This window comes from Schistocerca americana, chromosome 7 (assembly GCF_021461395.2).
Source record: "Schistocerca americana isolate TAMUIC-IGC-003095 chromosome 7, iqSchAmer2.1, whole genome shotgun sequence".
NCBI lineage: Eukaryota > Metazoa > Arthropoda > Insecta > Orthoptera > Acrididae > Schistocerca > Schistocerca americana.
Window position 1 is genome coordinate 112,979,163 of NC_060125.1, and position 23,115 is coordinate 113,002,277.

Below are 23,115 nucleotides of genomic sequence, written 5' to 3' on the forward strand. Positions count from 1 at the left end.
GGACCTGCTGTTTCGTAAGTAGTTTTTAATGCTATTGCTATAACCTAGTTGAGGTGCCAGGTCAGAGGGGTGTTCTTAACACAATTTCGACACAAAGCAGCTCAATAGGCTGTGGAGTGGAAGGGGTAGGCCAGCAATAGAACAGTGCATCACCATTGACTAGACACTCATTTATCGAACACATAAGTCAGGTATTACCCAAAAGGAACAATAAGTACAAATTACAAAATAATATTCTTTTCCTTTAAGTCACTCAAACATTTCAACAGGCAAATAGCAGTCATTTAACTGAAAGCCTTTTAAGAAAGCAAGACTAGAAAATTTGAATGATGAGTTAAAATCGTATTTAAATAGGCTCTGACCGAGCACGTATTTTAAAACGAAATACTTCCTTTAAGGAGCCAGCGATCAAAATTAATTACATAACCTTCAACAGCCATATCACATCCAAGACATTTAAGATTAAACAGTAATATATAACATCAGAGAGCTGCAGTCCCAAGCTTTAAGCAGCGCGTTTCAGATGGACTGCACAGCAACAGTACAACATAAGTCCCTCAGAGGATCTCCCCACACAGGAAGTTATTGCCGCAATCGACAAAATATCAACATCATTCCATGCACAGACCTAAAACAAACTAAAAGCTCTCTTAAGCTTGGTACAGTTAATTCCCTTTCAACATAACATACATCACAAGTCTAGCCCTAGGACGGCACCGACACCCCGCAATTTAGCAAGCGAAAAACAACAGCGATGCACTCATCACGTATCCTTACAAGATCCAAGAACAGAGAGCCGGCTCCCCAATAGCAGAACATTTCACCACGCGCAGCGTGCGGGTTTGCGGAATGCTGATCTCGCCCTTAACCTCAACACCGTTTCAAATACTAGTCAGCCTACAATCTTGAACCACCATACACATTCCTTCAGTTACTGCATAGAAAGCCAATGTGATAGGCGAACAGACCAGCATATGATAAAAGCTTAATCAATTTCCTTACTAGACAACCCTTATGAAGACTAGCCGTAATTTTTTTTAAACGTGAGCACACCGACAATCAAAAGACAAACAACGCCAATCGTAAGGACAGTAGCCCATAAGCAAGCAGCAATGGCAACTTCTGCTTGGATTGGCTACAAATCAGCGCGTGATTTAATACACCAGAGAACAGTCTTTACAACATAACCATCAATACAATAGCAAATTACTCACACGCGTACTCCCCCATGATTTCGATTCGCAAAGCCATAGACAAAACGTGGAGAACGTATTACTTAGACCAACATAATGGTGCTCCCTCAGTTACCCCAAATAACCGACTCCCTTAGTTGCACAGCAAAGAACCAGACCTAATGAAACCACCACAGTTTTCGCCTCTAAATTGTCACAGTACAAGTGAGACTCAATCACAAATGTAATTTTACATCACGAGTTCCCGTATAGTCAATACAAGCGCCTGATTTTCACCCGTTTATAACGGCAGGCAGCAACATCGTACGGAAAAGAGCGTAGACACGAGCTCTTACCAATTCTCTTCTCCGAAAGCAGCCACCGCAACTCTCGGGAACCACTGGGACATCCAATGCAAAAATCGTTACAGCTTCACATAAAATTACAGGACACCCGCTACCCGCTGCTTGCTACGGCGATAGGTCCGGTCCCACACTTGCTGCGTCAACCCGACAACCGTCTTCCCCCACGCCCCGGAGCACACCCACCACAGGACCTCGCCTCGTTACTCCTCGCGTAGGCCCCAGAGGGCGCTGCTGACCGCCCTCGCCGTGGCAGGAAAGATAAACCACCAGAGTGGCACTACCGATATGAGCCGCCACGGCTCACTAGTGTTAGCTGTTACTTATGCGCTAGAGGTTATGTTTGTTTATATGTTTACTTTTACTTGCAGGTGTCGAATGGGATGCTTTGCTGCATTTTCAGATGTACAGAAACTGCAGATAATTGTCAGAATGAATGATTGCGACAGCAAAAATGATCAAAAATTATGTGCATACAGTCCATCATTAGTGTAGTTGCTGGACCTAATGTAATGCGAGGAGATATTTGTTTCATGATTCACAGATGTCGATTCCTGTGCACGAAGTGGATTACAGTGACACAAAAAAGTGCTATTTTGTAAGAAACTCTGCACAACACGTGTAACACAAAATATCCCATGGAGTGTGATGAAATATGTTTTCTTTGTGGAGAACATGCATGATAATTTCAGCTTAGGACCTGGGCAACCGCAAGCTGATGTTTGTAGTTCCTTTGAGAAAACGAACACAAAATTACGGTATCATCTATTACGTGATTTACTGGAAAGGGTTGCTGCTGGTGAACTGGGTATTCATAACCGTAAAGCAAACAAATTCTACTTCGAAATTAAGGAAACTAATCAGTTGTGCAAAGAAAGAGATAATTTGGCGGGATCTGTCTTTGATTAAACGCAAAAAACTTCCACTTCCACATCTTCCTGTCCAAGATATTTTACGGTACAGGAAGCTGCGGATGGTCGAATTTTGTAATCATAATTTCAAATCACATGGAGTATATTTTTATTCCTACCATGAGAGTATTGCTAAAGAAGGATCAAATGAAGTATTTACATGTTTGTTGCATTACATACCTACCAGCGAACGTGAAGCAGATGTATCTGTTTGCCAATATCTGTTCTGGACAGAACAAAAATCATACCGCTCTTAGATTCGTGTTAACAATAACGCACCTTATTCCAGAAATACATTATTGTCTTCTCTTGCGAGCTCATTGTTTCGATGCTTGTGATGGCGACTTTGGTGCTGCAAAGGTGAAAGTAGAACGAGACGACAGATTATGTGCTTCAGAACAGTATGAAACCCTGAAATATTCGTCGGCCCAGAATCAGAACTTTAGCGTTATAAACGTGGAAACAGGGACTTGAAGATCTGGTGGCCTAATCGCTCCCTAATGCCACGCCAGTGTGCTCTAGACAGCAAAACAAGAATTAAATTTGAGATACCTACCTACAGCCACTTCATTTTTCGATGTGATTCTCCTCGAATTATTGAAGCTAAGCCATTCAGCGATGGGCTCACTGCTTTCCAGTTTCCACTGCTTAAAGGAGCATGTAAGACAGATATTTCAGATAAACAAACAGTGGGTCTGTTTCAGTAGAAAAGAAGAAACTAGACGATCTAAAGGAAATACTACAGCACATATCTGAGCAGTAGAAACCAGTTTATAATAGTGTGTGCCAGGGGCTAGCAAAGGACCAACAAGATTTTGATTGTGCTTGTGTTTTGGGTAGATTATCAATGCTCATAACAGAGTCTTTTATTGCTATAATAAAAAATGAGTAATATAAACTTGTGTAACTCAAACCTTCCACTGAAAACAAAAGCTAGCTCATCAGCAGGTTCGAAAAAGGATCGTCTCTAGTACATTCAAACTGGATGTTATAATGGTGCATACCGTTTCGCCCTGGGACCAATTGCTATAGAGGGACTCGGCGACACCATGTTTAAACCAGTTGTGTGGTAAAGCCGTTTCTTGTGCCTCCTGAAAACTTTGCTTCCTGTTGGATGACCCCTCTGCAACTCATCGATTCGGCTCATGGAGACTGATGAGCCAGAACACGACGACCACTGCCCAGCGCCAGGACGGGCAGGATGGCCACGTGGTGCGGTCAGGGAGACACGTGCGTGGAGCGCGGAGCAATGGGGAATCGTTCTGGCGACGATAGTCCGCAAGGGAGGAACGGGGGGGGGATGCTTCTGGCAAAGTGATAAAGAGCACATTGCGATCGTCCGGCGACTGGCACCGAGCACCTGGAGAACGGCAAAGCTGGTCCGTTGTCTGCGTGCTGCTGTCGTGAGCTCCCGTGGAAGGTGACTGAAGGACGGTGGTACTGCGAGCACGTTACAACGTGTTGGACGTGTAGGCCTCATCTCAAAACATGGGGGTCACAGTCTCGCGCGCCCTTTTAAACTGGATAGGCTGCGGCCTGACGGCAAAAACAAATCTGGAGCAGTCGTGCGTGTTTCGAATCATACAGTTCATTGTACGTTGTGGAACGAAGGGCTCCACAGCAACCGACCCCAAGGTGTTCCCGTGCTGACCCGACGACATTGTCCGTTACAATAGCAGTGGACACGGGATCATCAATATTCGACAACAGACAGACGTGAACGAGTCGCCTAGTCCGATTTATGTAGGAAAAGTCGGATGGGCTTCCGTGGGATCTGTGGTAATGATCGAAGCCATCGTGGCAGCAATGGACTAGGTGAATATTACACCCTCTCTTCCCGATTGATGTCTTTTCCCCACGTCGACGGCATCTTCCAGCAGGACGACTGTCCGCCCCATGAGACCAGAACCCTCCTACAGTGGTTGAAGGAGAATAACAGTGAACTTGCGTGGTTGTGGTTGTCTTCGCCATCAAGGTCGTCCGTTCTGACTCAAACGGCGTGGATGTGGAACACTGTCGGCTACCAGATCAGCGCCCAGAAACCACCGACTGCGTAATGTGTAGGTGTGTATCTACCAGAAGCCTAGCAAGTACTTGTCGAATCCTGGCCACGCAGAATCCGTGCCGTATCGCGTTCCAAAGGTGGGCCAACACGCTCTTACCCAGGAGCTCATAGCATTTTGGCCCATCAGTCTATCTAAGTGTAGTAGTTGGATTACTGTAACCGCCTCTTCGTCTGGCATCAGTTAAGGTGAATCGGAGAAGACGCGTCACTAAAGACCACTTGTAGTGTAACCTGACACTACTTCTTCTACGAAGATTAAGGAACCAAGACGTAAGTCACCTGTCACAGTTAGTGCACGTTGCATATTCATCTTTGTAAATTATTGATCGCTGATTGTGATTTTAATGCCGGGTTTTGTCCCTTCACAGTCACCCACTGTTACTGTTACAGTATCTAGACAAGTTGAAACTAACGATAATTGTTCGCCCTTCATTCTTTAGCTAATAGTAACTGTAGAAACACCAACAACGGGCCATAAGCAGTTACATCAGTAACATACCAAAATTATGTTAGCTTTAATGTAATTATTTATCATACAGAGATTTATGTTGAGCTCAGCATACATATGCAGCATTTATTCTGAATGATCGCCTCATGGGGAGCTGAGGCTAAGGTGTGGCAACATGTACTGCAAAATAAAAATATGGATTTTCAGTCTTTGATCGCTATTCTTTATTTTTAATTACCGGTTTCGGGCTAGCTGCCCATCTTCAGATCATATATCGCACTTGTCATGACAGCGAACCAATTGTTCTGTACCGACAAGTTACTCTGTAACTGCAATATATCATCTGAAGCCCGAAACCGGTAATTGAAAATGAAGAATAGCGATCAAATACTGAAAATCCATATTTTTATTTAATGAACGATCGCGAAATTCCCATTAAGGCAATCATGTCTAGTTTTGATAGACATGTACTGTATTGATCCACATAGCTTCAAAATAAACTGTAATCATAGAGCATAAAACTTAACAAATTTTTATAGTAGAGACAGGGACTCTCAAAGGTAAAAATTTCGTGTGGCTAGGGCCTCCCGGCGGGTAGACCGTTTGCCAGGTGCAAGTCTTCCGATTTGACGCCGCTTCGGAGACTTGCGCGTCGATGGGGATGAAATGATGATGATTAGGACAACACAACACAACACCCAGTCCCTGAGCGGAGAAAGTCTCCCAGCCAGCTGGGAATCGAACCCGGGCCCATAGGATTGACATTCTGTCGCGCTGGCCAGTCAGCCACCTGGGGCGGACACTCTCAAAAATGAAACGTAGCAACGTATTACGTACTTTGGTTAACTGTAACAGTTTAAATCGGCCTGCAAAGCATTTAAAGTCAGTACATGCCGAGGTATAATCCTCGACGCAACACCACGTTTACCCCGTAACCAGGGCCGCTTATAGCGGAGTTTATAGCTACTCTAGTATCATTATAGAATTAAGAAAAAAAGTTTTCACTACTACGAAAGAAAATTTCTCAAAATTGCTTTATCCTTCATCTTTTTATTGCGGAGTTGGCACTATTGTAATTACGTATTAAAATAAGATGACAAATTATTATCTCTGGATTTATTGCCTTGCGTTTCCTCGACTGCAAAGGGCAATCATAACACTTCTCTAGAGTTTTGAATGTCACACAGTGAAATGTTCTGTCCCACACGTAGATTTCCAACGTGCAATGCGAGCTGTCGATACCAGCAGCTGCGTGCAGTACACTGTTGTATTGGACTTCCAGCGACCGCTCAGAACGTCCTCCATTTCCTTCTGTTTCTTTTCGAACCGGAGAACATTAACGGGGACGTTAGCTGAAGATTGTATGGCTATATTGCAGTTTCATGAAATCCTCTAACTGCAACGGCATAGGCCACCAAAGCCTTACACCGGCCGGCTGTGTTCCATTCGTAGATTTTTGTTCCCGAGACCCCACACCTTTACGCCTTTTCCATAGCGACCCCCACTCTGGTAATCAAAATAAAAGCGCGCTGTATCGACGCGGGGGCCGTATTCACATTATGTATGTCGTGGGGTGCTGCTACGACATTTAATTTGATGGTTTCTTGATGTTTTCTGAAAGCATAGTACAATCGCCTCGTCTTCGCTTTCTGGCTGCATCGAACACTCATCGCGTGTCCCCTCGTTGCTCAAGTACCGGTACACAGGCATAACTGCTTTAATCACTCGCGGATGTTTTTGTTATCTCAGCAGAAATTTCTATTTTAAACAGATGTATATGTAATAATTATTACAAAATATGTCAGAATTCATTTCTCATTTTTTTCAAAAATTGCAAATTGCGCAAGGCTAATCCGCTCGTGAGTGACTGGGAGTTTCATGTATATGAAATTTTTGTAGTCGAGAACAGCATTTGACGAATAATACTGATGAATATACTCCTTCACTGCATGGTCATTTGTAAAAATAACGCACGACGTTAAATCTGTTGTCTTAGCGCGGCTCTAGCCCGCCCCCCCCCCCCCCTTCCCCCGCTCCCTATCATTCATTTGTTTTCAGCGTTGGACGTTTTTTTATGTATCTTTGTACCTCTACAATGGATATAGTTAAAGTGTGATTATATGGACTCCATATTTATATTCGCCAAGTCTCTTAGGTCGAATGTTATCTTCCTTTTTTCGCGACATGTAGCTTCCTATTTCGTTCACCATTTAGTTTCTTCACGCCACTCGTCGTGTTGGATAAACTACTCTTCAAAGAAGCACTTTATTACTGAAAGGCTAAGAGCTCGAACCATTTCTACACTCATGCTAATAAATTAAGGATAATTGCAGAATGTGGTGCCACACAACGTGGCACTACACAAAACTGGCGCTAATATCATAGGCACATAGGGAATACACACGACACACGTCAGTAAGTCCACGGTGCTGGTGAGAAATGGAGAAAACCGTGCTACAAAACGCCACTGTTTCCTGCGCATGAACCCCGACATTAATATCGGATATGATCACCACGCACACGTACACAGGTCGCACAACGGGTTGGCATACTCTGGATCAGGTGGTCGAGCAGCTGCTGGGCTATAGCCTCCCATTCTTGCACCAGACCCTGTCGGAGCTCCTGAAGTGTTGTACGGGTTTGCAGACGTACAGCGACACGTCGACCGAGAGCCTCCCCCACACGTGCTCGATGCCGCTTAGGTCTGGAGAACAGGCAGGCCACTCCATTCGCCTGATATCTTCTGTTTCAAGGTACTCCTCCACGATGGCAGCTCGGTGGGGCCCATCGCATCCCTGAGAAGGTGGACATGCTGGTGCAAAATGACGTCCTGATGCACTTGACCTGTTAGAGTTCCTCTGTCAAAGACATGCAAGGGTGTACGTGCACCAATCATAATCCTTCCCTACACCATGAAACCACGACCTCCATACAGGTCCCTTTCAAGGACATTAAGGGGTTGGCATCTGGTTTCTGGTTCACACCAGATGAAAACCCGGCGAGAATCACTGTTCAGACTACACCTTGACTCGTCCGTGAACATAACCTTGGACCACTGTTCCAATGACCATCTACTGTGGTCTTGACACCAGGCTTTATGGGCTCTCCTGTGACCAGGGGTCAGTGGAATGCACCTTGCAGGTCTCTGGGCGAATAAACTATGTCTGTTCAGTAGTCTATAGACTGTGTTTGTGGAGACAACTGTTCCAGTGGCTGCGGTAAGGTCCCGAGCAAGGCTACCTGCAGTACTCCATGGCTGTCTGACGGGCACTGATGGTGAGATATCGGTCTTCTTGTGGTGTTGTACACTGTGGACGTCCCGTACTGTAGCGCCTGGACACGTTTTCTGTCTGCTGGAATTGTAGCCATAGTCGTGAGATCACACTTTGTGGCACACGGAGGGCCCGTGCTACTACCTGCTGTGTTTGACCAGTCTTCAGTTGCCCTAGTATTCTACCCCTCATACCGTCATCAGTATGTGTTCTTCGAGCCATTTTCAACACACAGTCACCATTATCACGTCTGAAAACGTCTGGACACTTACTCGCTGCACCGTACTCTGACATGCACCAACACACCTCTGTGTATGTGGACTGCTGCCAGCGCCACAGTGTGACCGCAGGTCAAATGCACCACATGGTCATACCCCGAGGTGATTTAAACCCGCAAACCGCCTACCAGAGCGTTGTTTCACCATGTATCAGCATTATCCTTAATTTATGAGCACGGGTGTAGTTGCATGTTACCTATCTAACCGCTTCCAGCGGCAACAAAAATTTGACTTTCAGTATTTCCGAGCGAATTAAAAAACTTAAGATACTGTCATGATCTAATAGTTAAAATGTATAATCTTACATTGAAAGGCTAACTCGTTAAGTCAGGTATTTACAGTTGTATACTGTGTATATGTCTCGAGGCAACCTAACTCAGGAGCGAAAATTACCCAGACTATATTCACCCAATATTTAAGAATGAGAGCAGTTAGCGACTTCCAACAAGTCTTACACATAGTTTCAAACCTGTTCTCACTGACACTCCGCACAAAATACTAAGAAGAAGAAAGATTTTCGCTTACTAACTTTCGATGCTCATGAATTAAGACTTCAGAAACAAGTATGACGTATTAATTTATTACTTCTATGCTACTAACTGTATTCGTAACACATTTTCAGAGAGTACACAAACTTAAGAGGAACTGTATCTGCGAAACTGTGTCGTTGTACGACAAATAATTCAGGAGATATGACGTAATAAACATTAAGATGTGTGAAAAACGAGCTTTTCTGGAAACGGAGCGCAAATTTCCAAGACTAAACGCATTCAATGTTTGACCATGAGAAAGCTTAGCGACTCCCAACCCAAATTTATGTTAAAAAAATGGAGCTGATGTTACTTCTAATAGCTAATGCGTGCAGTGATGACAACTGGTGACCAAAGCAGTATCAACTTGATCACGGATCGATGCGAAGCCGTCGTCCGACTCAGCCCGGCACTGAACCAAACGCAACACAAACCACAGGGCTGCTCGCTTGCCTTAAATGCCCTCCGACTACACCAAGTTCCAATTATGCGAGTTAACAGAGATTCAAGACATCACAGATAACAGAAAAACGCAAACAACACGAAAATAGACACTTTTTATAGGAAGTTGTTTTTTGGTGATCTTACAAAACATGCTACATGTCAAATTTGAAATCCCACTGCGTAATTTACTCGTCAGTCACCGCAAACTGGCAACTTATTTACAAAATTACGAACTCTGTATATCATATCACTTGCTTTAAACTCATTTTTTGGAAAATAATGTCCTTCTGTTGTGCATTCGCTTTCTTCTTGACGATGGCGCTCATTTTTCAGAGATTCGAAACAGCGCCATGGCCTTTAGAATTTTATCCACAGTCTAATAACACGTCTACGGATTTCAGTTCTTCAGAGTGCGTGATAACGTGTTCGTCGATCCCCTCGTGTTCGCCCTCTTCCTCTACCTCTACCACAGCCACGTCACTTGGACGCTCAAAGGCCGGCATTAGCCGCTCGCAGATATTTTCGCCATCCAAGCTTTCACAACCAGAAATTAGTATTCTAAACGGAAGCATTAATTCTAATTGTAACAGAATATTGAGGCTTCATTTGTTTTCTCGAAAATCGAGTAACTATGAGCGGATAACCGGATGACCGTGAGATGGCGCATATGCATTTTTTTTTGACCAAGTTTGCCAAAAATGCAAACATCTACCGAGTTCAGAGGTCGCCTCCTCTCCCCTCGGCGCCGAAGGCCCCAGCCGACCGGGCTTCCCGTAAATAATGTCCTGCCTGTTGTGAGGTCAGCTTGAGACCAAGGTATCGAGTCACAATTGCAGGCAAGTTGAAAGATGAACCCGGCGCAGTACCTTGACTTATTTTCATACCCCTCTGACGTCCGCCAACCCTCCCCATGCCCCTAGCTGAAGTTTCAAAAAAAGGCAACTTGTCCATCGCCCATCACAGGAGGAATAGATTTGGCGTGAGTTAGTGGTATGTGCCCAGGTGTGGCTCTGCCGACATGTTTTGGACGGAGGGAGTTTACAAGGCTGTGCACCTGGGTGAACCCTAGGCGGTCAGTAGTCTGCATTACGCCGGCCGGAGTGGACGAGCGGTTCTAGGCGCTACAGTCTGGAACGGCGCGACCGCTACGGTCGAAGATTCGAATCTTGCTTAGGGCATGGATGCGTGTGATGTCCTTAGGTTAGTTAGGTTGAAGTAGTTCTAAGTTCTAGGGGACTGATGACCTCAGAAGTTAAGTCCCATAGTGCTCAGAGCCATTTGAACCATTTGAAAACCTGCGGTACTGCTCAGCATTCACGGTAGATGATCCTGAAGAAAAACATATATGGGAAGATGGAACCTTGTATGTCTTGGATCAGAAAATAAATCCAAAAATTATTACACGAGATCTGGATTTACTGTGATACCTGTGTACCGTAACGAAAGTCACGTAACTTTACCATAATTTGGAATAAAACCTGTAACCTGATCGGTAGAAAAAAAATGGGAGGTTTCTAGGTGCATCCAAAGTGGAAAGAAGTGCTGAGACTCGATTGCAGAGCCTAGTACTGAGGCTCACCCCCTATCCACGAGTCGCTGATCTCTGTATCGTCAGTGTGACTTCACTTGAAACGAAGAAAGCGTCGCGGCTCACAATAATCAGACGCCTGGGACACTTGAAGAAACCTCATTTTACCAGTGCTGTGGTAACAAACATATTCAGGGCATTGATAATCTGGGATTTTTTCTGCTGTTTGACTGCGAACCATTTATTTCCATCGACAGAATAAAGGTGTAAGATGTTTGTAAATACATTTCGGCAAATGTCTTGCTTCCCACACTTTTGTAATACTTTGGAAACGAACATGATCTGTTCTTGCATGGAAGTCAGTATCCTGACAAAGAGAAATAAATAAAAAGATATGCTTATATCTGTTATCTGGTTCTTTTGTAGAAGTCAATATCACGACAAAAAGAAAGAAAGAAAAAAACTATGTCGCTTCCATATGTCCTAATGTTATATGTAGTGGTTCCTTCAATGTAAACTACTATTGTTTTGACCATAAGATATTAAGTGTGTTTTCTGTGCCAACTGCACGAAAAATACGCAAGAAGGAACCTGGCTTACAAAACAAAAAGAAAATCTACTTCACTTAAGAGACTGATCGTCTCCACGCACGAAGGTACCTCAGAGTCGGAATACGTAGGAAGCTGAAAATCAGTTGGGTCGATAAGGAATGAATAGGTTCTCCGCAGAATCGGCGAAGAAAGGGAGATATCGAAGAGGTACTGACAAGAAGGAGGTGCAAAATGGGGTACATTAAGACTCCACCATGGTACTGGGGGCAACTGCAGGCGGTAAAAACAGTAGGAGACAACAGACATTGCAATACTCCAGAGTGAAACTTCAAAGTGAAACCCACTCACTGGAAAAACGTTGGCTACGTGCAGAGACCCAGAAGAGGCCAGCATCGAACAATATGTCGATTTTTTCCCTAATGACACATAATCTTCTGCTGCCAGACCAAGCAATGTCTAGGCAATTCTGCCACAGTCTTCTTCATTCCTTACTTTGGTGTTGTTTCACGGCTCTTTTTCAAGCCACAGTTTGGTTGCACGCACCATTCGATCTACACTGACTGGAAGAAACGCAACACAAAAAATAATTAATGTAGAGTAACGCAATTTAGGAAACACATTTGCTTTGTCTAAGTAACATATTTAAGTGCTGAACGTTGCAAGATCACACGTTAATGCAGCCGTGAAATAAGCCATTACAAACAAGAAATGATGGCACGTTAATAATCGGCGTAATCGCCAGAATCTTCAATGCAAGCATGCAAACGTGGATGAGTTGTGTTGTACAGGTTCCGGGGGTCAGTTTGTGGGATGGAGTTGCAAGCCTGTTGCACTTGGCTGGTCAATACAGAGACGGTTAATGCTGTTTGTGGATGAATCTGGAGATGCCGTCTGATAATATCCTGTATCTGCTCGATTGGGGACAGATCTGGTGATCGAGCGCGCCAAGCCAACGTGTCGACACTCTGCAGAGCATTTGGGTTTTCCTGTTGGAAACACCCCTAGAATGCTGTCCATGAATGGCAGCACAGTAGATGGAATCACCAGACTGACGTACAAATTTGCAGACACGGTGCGTGGGGTAACCACGCGAGGGCTCCTGCCATCATACGGATTCGCAAGCCAGGTGTATGTCTAGCACGCGAACAGGTTGATTGCAGGCATATTATACGACCATCACTGGCACCGAGGCAGAACGAGGTTTCAACGGAAAACACAACAGACCTCCAATGTAGCCTCCAATGAGCTCTCGCTTGACACCAGTGAAGTGGCAAACGGCAGTGGTTTGGGATCAATGAAATGCGTGCTACAGGGCGTCTGACTCTTAACTGTCCTTGGAGTAACCGATTTGTGACAGTTCGTTGTGTCGCTGTGGTGGTAAATTATGCTCAAATTGCTGCTGCAGATGCAGCTATCGCCAAACACGATGGTCTTCCTTCTCGGTAGTGCCACGTGGCCCTCCTGAATCCGGTCTCCTTGCGACTGTACGTTATCGTGACATCCTCCCCCAGCCTCCATGTAGACCTACAGTGGGTACATTCCTGCCAAGTCTTTCTGCAGTACCACAGACGGAACATCTGTCTTCTCATAGGCCTATTACACGATTCAGTGAGGTGTTGATAATGCCGTCTTTGTCCACGTAAAGGCATTCTTGAGTAAAGCCCAATCTCAAATGTAACTTACGCTCACGTCCGTTACAGCGTGCACTTAAAGCAAACATGATGTGCATCCTCATACTAGCGCTGCTCTTATGCGATTGGCGCGACACTTGAAAAGACATCATCTTTCAGTTGCAGAAACTAGTCTACCTACTTTCGTTTCTGTCGCACAACTTCTTCTTACTGTTGTGATTTTTTTCCATCACTGTACATCCAAACGACTACTTCAGACCGTCTGCTCTTTGTTCTTCATAACCTTAATTTTTATATAATAAAAACTGGTACTGATATAACATGCCAAACATCTTCGTGTGCAACGTTACATTACTAGATATTATCCTCTGCTTTCATATCAATCATTTAATTTATTGTAGATCAAAAACAGTCTTTGTATAATTCAAATTTTCCTCGTTTTTAAAATTATTCAGAGCAATGCAAATAATAATAATAATAATAATAATGAGCTTGTGCCATTGGTTCCACCGCCGCTCCACAAGTCCTTTTTTTAATCTCATTTTGTTCGTTTTCGTTCGTTGTATCTGCTCTGGGCGGACGTCGAAAACCACCCATTTCAGTTCGTTATTGATCTAGTAACTCAGTTTTTTTTTTAATTACAGAGGGCTGCTAGCCCTCTGACCGAACACGCTGAGCTACCGTGCCGGCGATTTTTTCGCGGCGGACGTCCAATGACACCCGTTCAGGTTCTTTGTTGATCCGTTCACTCAGTTTTTTTTGTTACAGAAGGTAGCTAACCCTCTGACCGAGCACGCTGAGCTACCGTGTCGGCTTGTCCTTTAAAGCCACTACGGCGTCTTGCGAGTGAATGAGGAGGAAATGAGGATGAAAGACACACAACACCCAGTCATCTCGAGGCAGAGAAAATACCCGACCCCGCCGGGAATTGAACCTGGGACCCCGAGCGCGGGAAGTGAGAACGCTACCGCAAGACCACGGGCCGCGGACATGCAAACGCTTATCGCAAGGGATAGCGTCCGTGAACCGATCCTCAAAAGCCCTCTCTTTGAAAATCATTTCGAACCAATTGATTGATGTATCACAGTAGGTGTACATGATCAAAGTACCTGGATATAGGTCGTTGGTTTCATCCGTTATACAATGTTTCAATAACCATTAATTAATTATGGTAGAGATAGAACCGCACCGTAGCTTTCTCAATATTTGGCCTCGACAGAATACTACGTTGAGATTTGTATTCTATAAATCAAATGCTCTATTTTGGTGTATATACATCAACCACATTCTGTTAAAATTTTATTTGGAAATGTTAGAAGTGATTTACAATTTTCTATGTTTTCGTTCCTTCTCTCTCCACTACATCCCTGTTCAAAAAGTATTATTTTTACGGCGGCTGGCTTGTGGGTAGGCCTGGGAATCTGTGACTGTCCACGGATCCTTTTTGAGTCACGAAATCGTACTGGAAAATTTCATTCAATGTTATTCCAAATTGTGGAAATGAGAGTTTCATTCCATGGATACTTTGCAATTGAGACGCAGCTCTTGGTTGACTCCATAGCAATGACATTGCCATCCACAAAGAGAGAGGATTTCAGCAACTACCACAGGCACGAGTGGAATGGGTGGTGGGTGGACTGGTTCGACAGCTTCAGATGACCGATAGTCTCCATCGTCGATTCTGATAAGTGATTTTGTGGCACCACAGACGACGCTCATAATGGAGTTCAACCATATATCTCTATTTTGTGCTGAAACATAATAAACGAACGCTACGGAAAGTTTCTGTCATTGAAATTCCGCAAATCACGTAATATGAAACTGTGGACTTGGAATTCTGGATGAAAAGACTAGATAAGTTTATCCACGGCAATTTCGGGTTACAGAAATTTTAATAGGACGCCGACTATATTCCTGCAACTAACATCGGTTAATCTCACTACGGACAACACAAATCACGATGGTCAGACGGAGACTCGAATCCCACTCTTCCACAACGCTGGCCGATTGTCCAATGAACATCTAATTTATCAAGGACGACAGCTACGTCACACATTCGATTTTGAATATTATTATTCGTAAGATAACGACTTGGCTGAAGTAAAATAATCTGTGAGGATAACGTGTGACCTCAGTAATCGAATATACGCGAAGCGGTGGGCGCCACATCCTAGCTTAACAAGTTATCCGCTGGAGTCAGCAACTATCATAAATCCGACTTTAATGAAAGCAGTGGGTAAAGAGCTTTTAAGGCTCCAGTAGCAGTAACTGCTGTTGTTTATACACCTAATGGGATTACACACAAAAGCCTTTGATCCAAACGAACTGTTTAACCGACAGCAAACAATGCTACGTACAGAAGTTTAGCAGGCACGTACATAGGTGATAATGATCAGCCGAGATTCAACAGTGGTAAATGGTTAGAGTAGTATTAACAGGAAGAGGAGTCGAATTTGTATCTGGAATTCCTCTGCTGTTATTCTGTTTTAGGTTTTTATTCTCCGTAAATAACTTTGTACGATTATAAACAACCTTCCTGTTGCATTGTATGTGCGTGTTTGTCAGGCTGGCGTCTCTCTGAAGTTAGGAGAAGTAGAATCGTTTTAAAAACGTCGACACGCCCCACCAAGGGCGTTCAGATGCCCCGCATGGCAGAGACTTTCTCTTGAAAGTACACTTTTTGCCGCAGTGGAAAGGCGATTTAATGAGGTATTGGGGTTGAAACTGCTACAGAGTGAAAAGTACGTTCCGGAACGTAAGACAATTGTCTTCTCATAGGCCGGCCGAAGTGGCCGTGCGGTTAAAGGCGCTGCAGTCTGGAACCGCAAGACCGCTACGGTCGCAGGTTCGAATCCTGCCTCGGGCATGGATGTTTGTGATGACCTTAGGTTAGTTAGGTTTAACTAGTTCTAAGTTCTAGGGGACTAATGACCTCAGCAGTTGAGTCCCATAGTGCTCAGAGCCATTTGAACCAACCAAACATAAAGACGCTTTTATGAAAAATTCAAAACATTGGAGGGCAAACACCGTAAGTCATACAATAAGGCCAACAATAGCTGAACAACGGAATTGCAAATCATACAATAAGTCCAACAATACCGAAGAACAGAATTGCAAAAAAACATTTTATAACAATGTGAGAGTTGTACCATACAGCCAGACGCACTTAAAATAAAAGAAAAAACCCAAAATGACAAACACATTACAGCCAACGGTATTCACAGTAGTGCCAGCAGAACAGTCACATAAAATGCGCAAGAGAGCAATAATGAAAATACAATGTACAAATAGAGGTCTGTACGCAAGTTAAAACATAAAATTACGCACCCGATTACAAACTGGGTGGATGCCATTTGACAATGAAGACCTCGGCAATTCATAAATTAAATCTGGCTGCTGGTGGCTTTCAAATAATCTGTGAGCAAGTTATATTTATCAAAATGGTGGAGCAAAACAGGAACACTGGTAGGGAGCGGTTACCCTCACGTAACCAATTTCTTGTACAAGTCTGATTGTGCAGTCGTGTACTTGGAACATTCCAATGTGACGTGGTTAAGATCCGCTACTGCCGTCGTGTCCTTGTCGCAGTGTACGGACGTGATAATGTTCAACCGATGTAGGGGCGCAGGGTAGCACTTTTGTCCCAGCCTCACGCGAATGATAGAAGTCGCGTCTTCGAAGCTGCATTCGGGACAACTGTGGTCTGCAAGAGATGTGCGGCTGTATGGCCACCAGGTGAACGGCCACAGAGTGCCGACAGACATGCCATTCACAGTTCCAAGCGTGATAAGCAGCCTTTCGTATCGTCCACGCGAGATCCTATAATGGATCGGCGTTGGGCTACGTAGCCTTCTATAATAATCCTTGGCAAGGCGATAAACAATTCCATTATGAAGAATGCCACAATGTCCTTTATCCAAGAGGAACTGGACGGCAGTTCCCAGTGTCTGGGCGTCTCTTGTGGCCGTGAAGACGTTCAGAACATATCTGATGGTCTGCTTATGAAACGCGGAATATTGCAATTTCTGCAGAACATTTTGAGTGTCCTTAAGTAACAGGACCAACTTAAATGTCCGGGTCCATAATGAGGCTGACCACTCAGTACGACAACAAACTGTGCCATCAGTCACTACAGCATCACCGATCGCTTTCTACCACCTCCTCTGTGAACAACTCAGGATCAGAGCCACAGTCGGCCGGACACTTTGGCCGAGCGGTTCTAGGCGATTCCGTGCGGAACGTCGCTGCTGCTACGGTCGCAGGTTAGAATCCTGCCTCGGGCATGGATGTGTGTACTGTCCTTAGGTTAGTTAGGTTTAAGTAGTTCAAAGTCTAGGGGACTGATGACCTCAGATATTAAGTCCCTTAGGGCTTAGAGCCATTTTTGAGATCCACAGTCAAAGAGCAAGAGAAGACGCAAAAAAGACGACACTTGAAAGCTCTACCGGAGTAAAACTCAGTTTTTTGCCTTCTGTTCAGCCTTTCGCACCTGCCAGACCGATCGCCCGCCGTGCCCAAGCCCGTAAGGGGCCGCAGATGCAACCCGCCTCGCCTGCGGGCGCCTGACGCAAACCCGCGTCCGCTGGCGGCTACCTGCGCATCACAGCGCGCCGAATGGAACCACCCTTGAGAGTGACGATCGTTGTAAAATCGGTATGACACCGTTCGGTCACAGTCGCTGCAGTTTCTGACAAACACAAAGAAAGCTCCAAAACTGATCCAAACATTCTGTTATAAATTTATCCTTGGCTGACAAAATGTTACACCACTGGCCAATAAATTGCGACAAGAAGAAATTTAACCGACAGGAAGAAGATGTGATATGCAAATGATTAGCTTTTCAGAGCATTCACAGAAGCTTGGCGCCGGTAGCGACACCTACAACGTGCTGACATGAGGAAAGTTTCCAACCGATTTCTCATACACAAACAGTAGTTGACCGGCGCTGCCTGGTGAAACGTTGTTGTGATGCCTCGTGTAAGGAGCACAATGGCGTACCATCACGTTTCCGACTTTGATAAAGGTCGGATTGTAGCCTATCTCTATTGCGGTTTATAGTATCGCGACATTGCTCCTCACGTTGGTCGAGATCTCTCACCAGAATATGGAATCCGTGGGTTCAGGAAGGTAATACGGAACGCCGTGCTGGATCCCAACGGCCTCGTTATCACTAGCAGTCGAGGTGACAGGCATCTTATCTGCATGGCTGTAACGGATCGTGCAGCCACGTCTCGATCCCTGAGTCAACAGATGGGGACGTTTACAAGACAACAACCATCTGCAGGAACAGTTCGACGACGTTTGCAGCAGCATGGACTTTCAGCTCGGAGATCGTGGCTGCGGTTACCCTTGACGCTGCATCACAGACAGGAGCGCCTGCGATGCTGTACTGAACGACGAACCTGGGTGCACGAATGGCAAAACGTCATTTTTTCCGCCGAATCCAGGTTCTGTTTACAGCATCATGATGGTCACATCCGTATTTGGCGACAACACAGTGAACGCACATTGGAAGCGTGTATTCGTCATCGCCATATTGGCGTATCACCCGGCGTGATAGCATGGGGTGCCACTGGTTACACGTCTCGGTCACCTCTTGTTCGCACTGACGGCACTTTGAACAGTGGACGTTACATTTCAGATGTGTTACGAACCGTGGCTCTACCATGCACTCGATCCCTGCGAAACCCTACATTTCAGCAGGATAATGCACGACCGCATGTTGCAGGTCCTGTGCCGGCCTTTCTGGATATAGAAAATGTTCGACCGCTGCCCTGGCCAGAACATTCTCCAGATCTCTCACCAATTGAAAACGTCTGGTCAATGGTGGCCGAGCAACTAGCTCGTCACAATACGCCAGTCACATCTCTTGAAGAACTGTGGTATCGTGTTGAAGCTGCATGGGCAGATATACCTGTACACGCCATCCAAGCTCTGTTTGACTCAGTGCCCAGGCGTATCAAGGCCATTATTACGGCCAGAGGTGGTTGTTCTGGCCACTGATTTCTCAGGATCTATGCACCCAAATTGCGTGAAAATTTAATCACTTGTCAGTTCTGGTATAATATATTTGTCCAGCGAATACCCGTTTATCATCTGCATTTCTTCTTGGTGTGGCAATTTTAATGGCTAGTAGTGTAGTTTTTTTTTTTTTTTTTTGGTCTTCAGTCTACTGACTGGTTTGATGCGGCCCGCCACGAATTCCTTTCCTGTGCTAACCTCTTCATCTCAGAGTAGCACTTGCAACCTACGTCCTCAATTATTTGCTTGACGTATTCCAATCTCTGTCTTCCTCTACACTTTTTGCCCTCTACAGCTCCCTCTAGTACCATGGAACTCATTCCCTCATGTCTTAGCAGATGTCCTATCATCCTGTCCTTTCTCCTTATCCGTGTTTTCCACATATTCCTTTCCTCTCCGATTCTGCGTAGAACCTCCTCATTCCTTCCTTACTTTAGCAGTCCACCTAATTTTCAACATTCGTCTATAGCACCACATCTCAAATGCTTCAATTCTCTTCTGTTCCGGTTTTCCCACAGTCCATGTTTCACTACCGTACAATGCTGTACTCCAGACGTACATCCTCAGAAATTTCTTCCTCAAATTAAGGCCGGTATTTGATATTAGTAGACGTCTCTTGGCGAGAAATGCCTTTTTTGCCATAGCGACTCTGCTTTTGATGTCCTCCTTGCTCCGTCCGTCATTGGTTATTTTACTGCCTAGGTTGCAGAATTCCTTAAATTCAATCCTGATGTTAAGTTCCACGCTGTTCTCATTTCTACTACTTCTCATTACCTTCGTCTTTCTCCGATTTACTCTCAAACCATACTGTGTACTCATTAGACTGTTCGTTCCGTTCAGCAGATCATTTAATTCTTCTTCACTTTCACTCAGGATAGCAATGTCATCAGCGAATCGTATCATTGATATCCTTTCACCTTGTATTTTAATTCCACTCCTGAACCTTTCTTTTATTTCCATCATTGCTTCCTCGATGTACAGATTGAAGAGTAGGGCCGAAAGGCTACAGCCTTGTCTTACACCCTTCTTAATACGAGCACTTCGTTCTTGATCGTCCACTCTTATTATTCCCTCTTGGTTGTTGTACATATTGTATATGACCCGTCACACCCTATACCTTAATCCTACTTTTTTCAGAATCTCGAACAGCTTGCACCATTTTATATTGTCGAACGCTTTTTCCAGGTCGACAAATCCTACGAAAGTGTCTTGATTTTTCTTTAGCCTTGCTTCCATTATTATCCGTAACGTCAGAATTGCCTGTCTCGTCCCTTTACTTTTCCTAAAGCCAAACTGATCGTCACCTAGTGCATTCTCAATTTTCTTTTCCATTCTTCTGTATATTATTCTTGTAAGCAGCTTCGATGCATGAGCTGTTAAGCTGATTGTGCGATAATTCTCGCACTTGTCAGCTCTTGCCGTCTTCGGAATTGTGTGGATGATGCTTTTCCAAAAGTCAGATGGTATATCGCTAGACTCATATATTCTACACACCAACGTGAATAGTCGTTTTGTTGCCACTTCCCCAAATAATTTTAGAAATTCTGATGGAATGTTATCTATCCCTTCTGCCTTATTTGACCGTAAGTCCTTCAAAGCTCTTTTAAATTCTGATTCTAATACTGGATCCCCTATCTCTTCTAAATCGACTCCTGTTTCTTCTTCTATCACATGAGACAAATCTTCACCCTCATAGAGGCTTTCAATGTATTCTTTCCACTTATCTGCTCTCTCCTCTGCATTTAACAGTGGAATTCCCGTTGCGCGCTTAATGTTACCACCGTTGCTTTTAATGTCACCAAAGGTTGTTTTGACTTTCCTGTGTGCTGAGTCTGTCCTTCCGACAATCATATCTTTTTCGATGTCTTCACATTTTTCCTGCAGCCATTTCGTCTTAGCTTCCCCGCACTTCCTATTTATTTCATTCCTCAGCGACTTGTATTTCTGCATTCCTGATTTTCCCGGGACATGTTTGTACATCCTCCTTTCATCAATCAACTAAAGTATTTCTTCTGTTACCCACGGTTTCTTCGCAGCTACCTTCTTTGTACCTATGTTTTCCTTCCCAACTTCTGTGATGGCCCTTTTAGAGATGTCCATTCCTCTTCAACTGTACTGCCTACTGCGCTATTCCTTATTGCTGTATCTATAGCGTTAGAGAACTTCAAACGTATCTCGTCATTCCTTACTACTTCCGTATCCCACTTCTTTGCGTATTCATTCTTCCTGACTAATGTCTTGAACTTCAGCCTACTCTTCATCACTACTATATTGTGATCTGAGTCTATACTGCTCCTGGGTACGCCTTACAATCCAGTATCAGATTTCGGAATCTCTGTCTGACCATGATGTAATCTAATTGAAATCTTCCCGTATCTCCCGGCCTTTTCCAAGTATACCTCCTCCTCTTGTGATTCTTGAACTGAGTATTTGCTATTACTAACTGAAACTTGTTACAGAACTCAATTAGTCTTTCTCCTCTTTCATTCCTTGTTCCAAACCCATATTCTCCTGTAACCTTTTCTTCTACTCCTTCCCCTACAACTGCATTCCAGTCGCCCATGACTATTAGATTTTCGTCCCCCTTTACATACTGCACTACCCTTTCAATATCCTCATACACTTTCTCTATCTGTTCATCTTCAGCTTGCGACGTCGGCATGTATACCTGAACTATCGTTGTCGGTGTTGGTCTACTGTCGATTCTGATTAGAACAACCCGGCCACTGAACTGCTCACAGTAACACACCCTCTGCCCTACCTTACTATTCATAACGAATCCTACATCTGTTATACTATTTTCCATAAGAACATTTTTATTTGTGATTTAAGATTTACACTGGCAATATACGTGTCTGTAATCTATTAAAACCTTATTAACATTGGACTAAAACTCTTCAAGATATAAAGTTGTGAACAGTTCCTAGGCGAGCAGAGTGGCCGCGTGGTTTGAGGCACCATGTCACGGATTTCGCGGCCCCTTCCGTCGGAGGTTCGAGTCCTCCCTCGGGCATGGATGTGTGTATTGTTCTTAGCATGTTAGTTTAAATAGTATGTAAGTCTAGGGACGGGTGATCTCAGCAGTTGTATCCCTCAGGAATTCACACATTTGAACATTTTTTGGAACAGTTCCTAGCGAAGACACCTAAATCTGGGACCGTCTTCTCTTCTGGGTCAGTGAGTGTTGCAGAGAAGCAGCAAATACTTCGCTACGCTGTTCGCCTTCGAAACATCTGATACTTCAGTTTTGTAGGATAATACGCGTCCTTTCACATTTTATGTTTGTATTATGTGTACTTTGTACATTAGGAAATCAAATTACCGTTACCTGACCGTGCATGCCGTTTTCTTTACCGCGTGGCCGAGGGTGTTGACGAGGAACCGCAAGTATTTTGGGGCTGTCTTCGCCTTTTGCGACATATGGTACCAACGTTACGTAAGATAATTCACGCCCTTTCAGGATGTATATGTATTTACCGTGTGTCTTCGCCTTTTGCGACATATGGTACCAACGTTACGTAAGATAATTCACGCCCTTTCAGGATGTATATGTATTTACCGTGTGTAGTTCTTATATTGCCAACAGCCTTTTCGCAGTGGTAACACCGGTTCCCGTCAGATTACCGAAGTTAAGCGCTGTCGGGCTGGGCTAGGACTTGGATGGGTGACCAACGGTCTGACGAGCGCTGTGGGCAAGCGGGATTTTCTGCAAGTTACCATAGTGATTTCTGAAGAAAACGAGGTAAAACATTTTCTGGTGGTTAGAACGATTTAATCTTTTTCCTGACAATTATTTTTATAGTTATTTCTGTGTCAGTTTAATTTCCTCCGTTTTGTACAAGACTGGGCATAATTCTACTTTGGTACATGAACATTTTTATGATTTTCAGACATTGGTGAAT

The 23,115-nt window shown here is 44.3% G+C and overlaps 1 pseudogene; it reads left to right on the plus strand.

Moving 5' to 3' along the window:
• The first annotated feature begins 22,791 nt into the window (after nucleotides 1–22,791).
• On the plus strand, nucleotides 22,792–22,908 carry LOC124623462 (annotated as a pseudogene).
• Nucleotides 22,909–23,115: the final 207 nt, after the last annotated feature.